A 12,090-nucleotide genomic window follows, 5' to 3' on the forward strand; every position below is an offset into this window, starting at 1 on the left:
ATTGAATCAGTAATCAAAAACTCCCAACAAACAAAAGTCCAGGACCAGTCATCTTCACAGGTATACTCTACCAATCATTTAAAGAAGACTTAATACCTATTCTTCTCAAACTATTCCAAAAAATAGAAGAGGAAGGAAAGTTTCCAAATTCATTCTATAAGGCCAGCATTACCTTGATACCAAAACCAGATACATTATAAACAAAACAAAACAACAACAACAAAAACAAAACTATAGGCCAATATCACTGATGAACAAGATGCAAAAATCCTCAGCAAAATATGAGCAAACTAAACATGTTTTTAAAAAAATCATTCACCACAATGAACCAGGATTTATTCCTAGGATGTAAAGGTGGTTCAATATTTAAAAATTAATAAATGTGATGTATCACATTAACAACAGAAAGGATAAAAACCATAGGATCATTTCAACAGTTGCAGAGAAAGCACCTGACAAAGTACAACATCCATTCATGATTAAAAAAAGAAACAAAAAACAACAACAACAAAAAAACACACCAAACTTTCAACAAAGTAGGGTTAGAGGGAACATACCTCAATGTATAAAGGCCACATATGAAAAACTCCACAGCTAACATAATATTAAACGGTGAAAAACTAAAAGGTTTTTCCCTGAGATCAGGAACAGGACAAGGATGTCCACTCTCACCACTATTATACAACATAGTACCAGAAATCCTAGGCACAGTGATCAGAAAAAAGAAATAAAAGGAAGGGTGGAATAGGTGATGGAGATTAAAGAGTATACTTCTCCATGATGAGCACTGAGCAATGTTTAGAATTGTCAGATTGTACTAAATTATGCACCTGAAATTAATTAACACTGTATGTTAACTATACTGGAATTAAAATTAGAAAACAATAGCATTTTTAGAAAGCATCAAAATTGGTAAACAAGAAGTAAAACTTTTACTATTTGCAGATGACATGATACTCTATCTAGAAAACCTAAAGACTCCAACAAAAATCTGCTTGAACTAAAAAGTAAATTCAGTAAGGTCACAGAAGATAAAAATCAATATATAGAAATCCATTGCTTTCTGTACACTAATAATGGAGCAGAAGTGAAATTAAGAAACAATCTGATTTATAATTACACAAAAAATAAAAACTCTAAGAATAAACTTAACTAAGGAAGTAAAGGACCTATACTCTGAAAACAATAAAACATTGATGAGAGAAACTGAAGATGACACAAAAAAATGGAAAGATATTCCATGCTTATGGATTAGAAAAAAAAATTATTAAAATGTCTATACTGCCCAAAGCAATCACAGATTTAATGTAATCCCTATTGAAATACCAACAGCATTTTTCACACAAATAAAAAAAGCAATCCTAAAATTTGTATGGCAACTCAAATGACTCTGAATAGCCAAAGCGATCTTGAAAAAGAAGAACAAAACTGAAAGTGTTACTATCCCAAATTTCAAGATATTCTACAAATACACAGTATCACAATAGAATGGTACTTGCATAAAAATGACACATAGATCAATAGAATATAATAGGGAGCCCAGAAATAAACCCATCCTATATAGTTAGTCTATAGCAAAGAAAGCTTTGGACTTCCTGGGGAAGTCCAAATGGGGGAAAATAGTCTTTTTAAAAAGATTTATTAGAAAAACTGGACAGCCACATGCAAAACAATGAAATTGGACCACTTTCTCACGCCATACATGAACAAACTCAAAATGGAATAAACACCTAAATGTGAGATCAAAAACCATAAAACTCCTAGAAAGAAAAGAAAGGTAAGCAGTAAATTCTTTGAAATTGGCCTTGGCAATAGATTTATGAAGTTTCCTCAGACATGGGTAGGAAAAGCAAAAATAAACTACTGGGACTATACCAAAATACAAAGCTTTTGCATAGCAAAGGAAATCATTAACAAAACCAAAAGGCAACATACTGAGTAGGAGAAGATATTTGTAAATGATATATTTGGTAAGGGATTCATATCCAAAATATATAAAGATCTTATACAACTCAACAGCAAAAAACCCAAACAATCCAATTTTAAAAATGAGCAGAGGACACGAATAGATATTTTTCCAAAGACATACAGATAGCTAACCAACCACATGGCAAGATGCTCAACATCACTAATCATGAGGGAAATGCAAACAAGGAGATATCCCCTTACACCTCTCACAATGGCTAAAATCAGAAGACAAGAAATAACAAATGTTGACAAAGATGAGCAGTCACTCTGGGAAACAGTATGGAGGTTCCTCAAAAAATTAAAAATAGACCCAGTAATTCCACTACTGGATATTTACCCAAAGAAAATGAAAATACTAATTCAAAAGGATATATACATCCCTATAAGCATTATTGACGATAGCCAAGATATGGAAGTAATCTGTGTCCATTTCATAGATGAATGGATAAAGAAAATGTGGTATATACTATACATAATGGAATATTACTCAGCCATAGTAAAGAATGAGATCTTGCCATTTGGACAACATGGAAAGGCCTAGAGAGTTTTATGCTAAGTGAAATAACTCAGAGAGAGAAAGAAATAGCATATGGTTTCATTTAAATATGGAATCTAAAAAAGGATACAAACAAACAAAAGCCAGATTCTTAAATACAGAGAACAAACTGGTGGCTGGCAGAGGGAAGGTAGCTGTGTGTGTGTGCTGCGGGGCACAAAATAAGTAAATGTGAGGGAGGTACAGATTTCCATTTATGGGATGAATCAGTCACAGGGATAAAGGTACAGCATAGAGAATATAGTCAATGATATTGTAATAGCATTGTCTGGTGACATTTTTGGTGAATATAGCATAATATATACAAGTTGTACACTCGAAACAAATGTAATCTTGTGTGTCAACTATACCTTGATAAAAAATATGATTTATCAATGTATCTAGATTTATCAATGTATCATTAGAGAGTATGATTTGGAGGAAGGCAAAGCAGAATAGGTAATTTCGGTGTCATTTTTGTTATTTGGAATTTATAAGACTTCAGTAGAGTTTACAAAACTAGAAATAATAAAAGCTGTTTATACTACTGAATTTGTCAGCACATTATTAAGCAGCTCTGCTTTTCAGGGTACTATTTTTTTTTTTAAGCATAAAATTTATTTATTTATTTATTTACTTAGATTCCCTACTTTATTTTTTTTTATTGTGTTATGTTAGTCACCATACAGTACATCATTAGTTTTTGAAGCAATGTTCCAAGATTCATTGTTTGCGTATAACACCCAGTGCTCCATGCAATCCATGCCCTCCTTAATACCCTTGGCCAGGCTTGAGAGATCCTGAAGCTTAAATCCTGGTTGTGACACTTGAGTTTGTACCCAGGACAAGTTACTTAAGACTTTGAGACTGCTTTCTCATCTGTAATATAGTTTAATGAAACTAAAGTGTTTATTAAAGTTCAAAATACATTAATACTTCTCTTTCTCTTTTCCCTTTATTCTTTAACATGCTCTATTTTGGGGTAAGATAAAACTAAACATTTGGCTTGATTTTGTTTCTATGAAGTAAACTTAGAGGAAGCAAATGTTCATTTACTCTCAGTCTCCATATGTAGATGGTGCTGAACTTGGAAGATATACAGGAAATGCAAAAGAATACCCAAGAAAGGAAGTTTTCTAGCTTGCATTTGCTATAAATCATAAGTGAGGACAGACCTTCATAACTATTCAGTCTAACTGTTTCATTTTATCAACAAGGAAAACATAATGCAAAAAGGATCAGTGCGCTGAAATGATATAGAACATCACCGCTCACACTTTGATGTACACATGCATATGTGGCAATCTAGTTAAAACGCAGATTCTGATAGATTCTGTAGATGTGGGTGAAACCTGAAACTTGGCATTTCTCACAAGCTTTCATGTGAGGTCAAGGCTGCTGTCCTGCAGTCCACACTGGGAGTTCCAAGGATAGAGATTCTGATGGCAAAATATACTTTAGAACCTAAATTTCTAGATATGTAATATACTTTAGAACCTGAATTTCTAGATATGTAATGTGCTTTCTGTGCCACACTTTAGGTAGCTTTCCATGGAAGCAAATAAGAGGTGGTATCTGGAATAAAATAAGGCATGCAATGCTAAGGTTTATGTGCAGGGAAGAATATAATTTATATCGATATATACTATTCTTGGCTTGTTATTAGAGGTCAGATGGCAATTCTATGTATATAAATCCAAATTAGTTTGATCAAAACATTCATTAGTGAAGAGAAATTTCTAAATTATATTACCTCAAAGTTCCCTTTTTATGCCTTTCTGCCAACCTCCTTGCCAAATTGAAAATATTTCTCCGAGTGTTCCAATTGAAAAAATAATGGATTTCAAAGCATCTTCTTTTTGCCATGACAATCACTGGAAATTAGGACACATATATAGGAGGCAAAATCGAAACCAAACCCCCTGAAAATAAGGCATTTATTTGTTGGGTTCGGAATTGGAGATTTTTGGCCCATTTTATTTAGGTGATATGCTTTCCCCCAATACTTCTTGCTTTTGGGATTTGAATAAGGCTCTTAGACCTTTGAGCTCAATTCCCTGTCTCTTCTTACACTAATTATTTTAAAAAATAACTAAACACTTAAAATTGTTAAGTGATAAATTCTTAGATTTATGGATCCAATAAAAAACAGTGCCTCTTCAATTTTTCAGTGCTTGTGCTGATTTATATGGGCTTTGCTGGCACAAATTTAGATTAAAATTTTTTTTATTGAATCTTGTCTAAAATGTTTAAACTTGAAGGGAAACTTTGAGGGAGAATTCATTCTCCCAATTGTCTCATTGGATTTGGCTTTAGCAACACAGAATGTGTAAGCACTGATGAGACTACTGGTCTATTTCTGGATATACACTAGTCTGCCCAGCCCATTAGAGGAAGAGATTTCTTATCCCATTCATAATCCCACCAGAATGGAGTGTTCTGCTTGGTATTTCAAGGTGTTACAGCCTGATTACTGTGTATGAAAACAGGGGTTTACATTTTCCAGGATCCTAGCAATTGAGCCAAACTCTTCCTGACTTAGTCATCAATAAAAGAATTATTGCCTCAAAAGCAAACAAAACAAAACAAAATTAAAAACAAAAACAAAAACAAACCCACAAACGATCTAGTTAAAAATGAGCAGAGGACCTGAATAAACAGTTTTCCAAAGAAGACATACTGACAGCCAGTAGATATACGACAAGATGCTTTATCTCTCTCATCAGGGAATGCAAATCAAAACCACAAGGAGATACCATCTCACACCTGTCAGAATAGCTAGAATTAAAAAGACAAGAAAAAAAAAAAGAGTTTGTGAAAATGAAGAGAAAAAGGGACTCTTGGGGCACATGGGTGGCTCAGCCAGTTGAGGGTCAGACTCTTGGTTTCAGCTCAGGTCATGATCTCAGGGTTGTGAGATTGAGTCCCGTGTTGGGCTCCATGCTCAGTGTGGCATCTGCTTGAGATACACTCTATCCTTCTCCACCTTCTCTTGCTTGTGTTCTCTGAAATAAATTTATAAAATCTTAAAAAAAAATAATAAAATAAAAAGAGGACTCTTGTGCACTGCTGGTGGGAATGTAATTGATATAGCCACTGTGGAAAATAGGATGGAGTTTCCTCAAAAAATTAAAATTAAAATACCATATGATCCTATAACTCCACTATGGAGTATTTACCCAAAGAAAACAAAAACACTAATTCAAAAAGATATATCCACCCTATATTAATTGTACCATTACTTATAATAGCTAAGAAATGGAAGCAAACTGGTCCATTGACAGACAAATGGATGAGAAAGATGTGATACACACATACAATGCAGTGTTATACAGCCATAAAAAAGGATGACATCTTGCCAGTTGAAACAACATGGATAGACCTAGAGGATACCATGCTAAGTGAAATAAGTCAGACAGAGAAAGGCAAATACCATATGACTTTACTCATATATAGATCCTAAAAGCAAACAAACAAACAAAAATCCAAATGACTAGGCAAGCAAACAAAAAGCAGAATTAGACCTGTAAATATAGAGAACTGCTGGTTGTCAGAGGGAAAGGAGTAGGGGATGGGCCAAATGAGTGAAGGGGAATAGGAAATACAGTTTTGCAGTTATGGAATGAATAAGTCATGGGAATAAAAGATGCAGAATAGGGATAGTCACTGGTGTTGTAAGAGTGTTGTGTGGTGATAGATGAGAGCTACACTTGTGATAAGCCCAGCATAATGCATAATGTATAGGGAAGCTGAATCACTGTTGTACACCTGAAATTAATGTAACATTGCATGTCAACTATACTCAAAAATTTTAAAAAGGAATTATTCAGAGACCTCTTTAGTGCATTTGGAAGAACGTGTTAGAGTTCAAAATTCAAATTTCTGGGTTGCAGCTTCCTGCAGCTTTAATCATAGCCTCTCTCTTTTTGGTCACGATTTTCCTCAGTTGAGCTCAGTTTGGTCTCCAGAAGTCCAGTAGTGTTCCATGCACCTGGACGGACACTGAATCGGGAGGACAATTAAATAGCTGAGAACCACGAACTCAAAGAACTCTGCCTTTCTTCTTTGTTTCAAGTCGGGAATTCTTCTAGGCTTTACTTTCAGGATGATCAAATCCTTCTGGTTTTTACCCTCCAGTTGCAGGCTACCAGCAAAGTGTGGAATTGGTTTCATTACCTTGTGAGATTGCTGGTGACGGTGACTCATGCAGGGATAGTTATTTGCTTCCTGTGATTTTCCTGCCATGCAGGTGGTTATATATATATATATATATATATGTATATATATATATATATATATAAACTTTTTTAAGAAGTTATTTTCAGATATGTCCTGAAATAATATCACCTCTGTTGGGTTGCCTAAGGTAACAGGACACTGAAGGAGGAGGAGTAGGGGGATGGTCTTGCATCAGAGGCAGTAAAATGTGTTAAAATGACAGTGCATGTTAGAATAGCTTTGCATAGAATATAATACTGTGATTGCTTATGGCTAAGAAATTTAAACAACGCAATAGCATAATTATCTAGTTGGGTGAATTGATAGATGGTTGTGATTTTATTAAAATATTATTCAAAATCACATTAACAGTAAAGAAATGTTTACCATGAAAATTAAGCAGGAATATTGATACCTATTCCATGCACCCTCACTCCCAGTCTTCTGTCAGCCAGAAGAGAGATTAGATTTTTGAAAAGCTTATTTTTGACAGGTAAATTGTACATAATATTTTTGAGGTGTAGATGTTAAATGGATTTTGAATATTTAAACATTGCCAGAACATTTGTCTATCCATACTATTAGTGAGTCAAATTTAAAAAAAAAAAAAAAGTCCCACTTGTCAAATTCATAGGTGTTTCATCCTGATACAGGTTAAATGCCTCATTTCCTAATTCCTGAACTTGTTAATTTAGTAAATGCACACTGAGCTCAGTTGTCCCTGTAAATTTAATCAATCAACAAAGGCTCCCTTTGAGGCATGCTTCCTTAAAAGAGCCAGGGAGGCACTGTGGGGGTGCTGGCTTCTGGAGATGACAGCAAGCTCTTTCGATCTTGTTCTGCCAGCTTCTCTTTCTCCACCCAGCCTGGAAGCACTGGCAACTACCTGGGGTTCTTTGTGAGGAACCGAGAGGCTATTCTGAATCAGGCAACAGCTTCCGTATTGGCATGGTCCTGCGGTTCTTCTGAGGAAGAACATAGCAAGGACGCTGCCTGCTTTGACAACCTGTCTGCTGCCCTGAACTTGCTATTTTTCTAAGCAGATTCCTTCTTCAATTCATCTTTATGCTTAGATTTTTCTAAGCATATAAGTTTATATGTGTTATATATATATATAAATATATAAATTAAGTTTTATAAGTTTTCTATAAAACTACAACTATCAGAAGAAGCACACATTTACTCTGAGAGGATATTACTGAGCTAATCTCATGAGATATCATGACTCCCATACACTTAATTTTGGCTGTTATCAATTGGATATTTCATATCAAGGAGGATAGGATTTTGCTGGAGAACCAATTGATGCTGTTGTCAGTTTTTCCTGGGGATGGTTCTATTTTCTTTTTAATTTGATGGCAGGAGTGACTCAGAATACGATCTAGGAAAAGGTGACATGATCTATATTCTTAATGTAAGAACCTGTTTCTAATGATCAATTTCCACATCAAAGGTTTAACTTTATTCTTTCACTTTAAATATAGGCCAGGCAGCACTTCTAACTCCTATCTTTTCCATTAAATATTTAATTATGTTTTTAAAAGCTTGAAATAGATGACCTATTACTTTATAGAAGAAAATGCATAACTTTTTTTATTATTGAATTTGAAAGCTGTTGGGAAGAGGCAACATATTGAGAGCTAAAATTTGTACACTTCAGCGGATTTTAGGTGAATGATAAGGTATTTGTGGTCATTGAAATAATAATACGGTCAGATTTCCAGAGAAGACCTAATCTATAATGAGATGATTGTTTCACTTATGGTAGAAACTTAGGGAAGGGAACTTCAGCATTCAGTGAAAATTGCAAATCTATGCTTGTCTTGGGGAAAAAATAAGAGCCACTCTACAGACTGAGTTAAGGCGAAATGAAAAGATTTATCTTATGAATTTTCCACCCACCAAACAAATGATACAAAAAAATTAAAAAAGAAAGAAAGACACCTTTATTAGTTCCCCAATTAATATGTTAACCACTTTCTACATTCCAGGCACTGTACTAAGTGAATGTGCTCTAGCTCATCTTGGTTACTGTCCAATACCATTAAATATTATCCCAACCCGGATCTTCACTGCTGTTCCCAACCCAGGTCTTCACTGCTGTTCTACAGCTACCAGGTTCTGGGCCCTGAAAAAATTCTCTCGCACTAGTTAATATTTCCTTATTTTGAACATTGGTGAGATTTGTTAGCACGAGCCCTCAGTCTTCCTGCTCCTCTCTCTAATTAACCATCCATGGGACCTGAATTTACCCGCATAAATGGTACTGATAATAATGGGTGTACCCATTCCTTTTGGGAGGAGATTGTACATTTCTGGTGTGGTTGCTGGGCTACCACAGAAATAATGGGACCTGTGACTCATCGTGTGAAACAAATACTTTATACTTGTTGAATCACACTTTAGTCCCATTAAATTGTCTAAATGAAATGGACTAGAGATGAAAGCTTACTTCATGGCATTTATTAGAAGAAGAAAAGCATTTCCTCTGAAGCAACTTTCTTTTCGGTATTGCCAGTGAACATCCATCTTCGGAGTACCCGGAGTAAAAGTGGGCATTAAGCAGAAAAAAATTCCCTCAGATTCTTTTTCTATATTCCTAATTTCTTTGACAAGTTTAGGATACTATGAGCTCTCTAAATTGCCAAAATGAATTTTTTTCCAATAGTAATTTTTGAGGATTCCTGGAAATTCTTATGGTCTTTTGTTAGATTAAAAGACAAGACTGTAATTCAAGACATTTTCAAATATTCACTCTGATCTGTGAATATTGAAGAATATTTGAAAAGTATAATCTTTCAGTTATTTGTATCTGATGATGGCCTGAGATCAGAAGGAAAAAAAAAAAAAAAAGCTTTTAGCAACTGTGAAGTTGGGGAGATCCTGTCAGGGCCAAGGACATTGAATCTCATTGTCCTTCTACACCTTGGACCTTTCTCTGAAACCCCTCAATAAAATGGTTTCATTCCCTCTCCCCAAAGAGAGAAAAAAAAAAAAAACAAAAGAAGAAGAAGAGATTGAGAATAACTGTCACACTCTAGTAAGCTAACATGTTCTGTTAGGGAAATAATCTAAAACAAAATCTTCTCTCAACTCAGAAAACTTCCTAAAGGTAATAATGAAAGAAATTAATTTTATTATTAAATAAACATCAAACCACAATGTGATACATATAACAGACAATCTGATTAGAAGATTGCAAAAATAGCAAGAAGCTGTATCCCCTTACATAGCCAAGCAGATTACATTATATATAATGTTTCAGGATAGACAATAACTATCATCAGTTAAAGGACTCCACCAATTACCATATACAGTTCATCTTAACTCTTCCTGATAGTAGGAGTGAATATATATGTTAGCTAATTGGCTTTATCTGGAGAAAAATAAACTCATTTCTTTATGGCAGGATAGTTTTATACTCGGGGCAAGGTGCCCACTGAAGTTAGGCTCCCACTCAAACACAGAATAGGAAGATAGAGGTGCTACCTCCCTTGGTGTTTACATTTCAAAGAGATGGCACCCAATTCTTCAGAAGGACATTCCTAAATCAGAAGGCTGACAAGAGACCAGTTGACCAAAGGCCTGTCTAGTCTTCAAATGGATTATATACATTTCAAAGAGATGAGAAAGTGCTAACAGTGTAAGTTTGCCAAAGTAAATACTGTGAGAAAAGGGAGGGGAGGGAAATTTTGTATTTTTAACCAGGAGAATTAAACCTTTTATTTTTAATTTATATTTGCTTTTACATGAGCAACTCTGCAGAAAAATCATTCAGTTTCACAATTATCTGCTAATAAGACCTCTTGTGTAAATATTTATTTCTGGGTATTATGCAATACCAGACTATGTGCAATATTATAGTCTTAACTCTAATGAATGTACCCTATGGGTTGAGTTCCCTGGAAATTTGTGATCCCTTCTGTAGCAAACTTCCTCTGCATGCTGTAAAGGAATAAAGTTGCTTGGGAGACAAGGGATCTGGCTTATGTATTTTATGTAGGTGCCATGACCCTTGGTTATAATTCAGTGACACGCCCAACTTTTGGGCTCCTTTAGTTAAGTTATAGAGTTAATAATTTCTCCTTTGGCCTTCCTCTCAATTTAGCTACCATTAATATATTCTTACAGTCCCTAGAAAACTCTTCTTACTCTTATCCACAACATTGGCTCTCACATTACACTCACCCATGGACCTTTTATAAAGTAAACAATGTCCAAGAACCCATCTTCAGATATTCCAATTCAATTGGTTTGTGGTGGTACTCAGACATCAACATTTTAAAAATTCTTTATAGTGCCATTAGAATTTAGAACCACTGATCCATAAAAAATGCTGGGTCTAACAAGCCAATCACCAACAATAATAATTACTCTCTGCCTGCAATCTAGCTCCACGCTCATCTGTTTAAAATGGTAGAGACTTCCATGCTACTGGACCCTTCATATAATTGAGGGACACCTTTTTGAAGTCATCATATTATCATTCTCACCATCATCACCAGCAACCATAAGCTACACATTTGAGTCCTTAGTACCTTGCGCAGAGCCTGGCATGCACTAGCGCTTGATAAATCTTTATTGTATGAATGAAATATACCTAGTTATTGAGCAGTATTTAAGACTCAAGGAGGCAGAACATGCAGTTATTTCATGTAAAGAAAGGTTTCTTCTGAAATTCCAATTGCAACTCCAGGGACATAGGATCATAGTAAAATTCAAGTACATGATTATTTGCTGTTGAGAATAATTAAGGTGTGATCATAGTAAGCTTTTAGGCTTTAGAAATGGGGGAAAAACTCAAAGCCAAAGAAATTTGAGTGGTAATTAATTCCTGGATTTTCAAACGTTTTAGTTATGAGATAGCAATAAAATCTTTTTCTGCTATAGCCTATTCATCTCTCCACTGAGAGAGGGGAAGAAAAAAAACACCCATATGCTCTGTGAATTATCACAATTTCTTGACTTGGGTGGGAGGGTAATAGAGAGGAAAATAGATAAAGTAGAAAAATTGAGGAAAGATCATGTCTTTAGGGGTGAGGAGGAGAAAGGAAAAGTGTGGGAGGGCAGGAGGAAATTGATTGAGTGAGGTTTTCCCCTCAAGACAAGGAGAGTTAGAATAAGGATTCCTTCTTTAGAAACAAGCATGATATTGTGTTAGCTTAAAAGACATTTAACAATAATTTTGGAGCTTACAATCTTCTTTGAGATACATCTTGTGAGGTTGGTAAATGTACTTCCTGGGGTCTTTCCCCCCCTGCAGCCCTTCATGATCTTCTACAAACAGCAATCTTTTTTACTTTGGAGGACAGACATTTAACTAGGAGTTTACCTAAGGGTGATCCAAAGAATTCTAGTCCTCAAAATGT

The sequence above is a fragment of the Mustela nivalis genome, assembly GCF_964662115.1.
Source record: "Mustela nivalis genome assembly, chromosome: 10".
Classification (NCBI taxonomy): Eukaryota; Metazoa; Chordata; class Mammalia; order Carnivora; family Mustelidae; genus Mustela; species Mustela nivalis.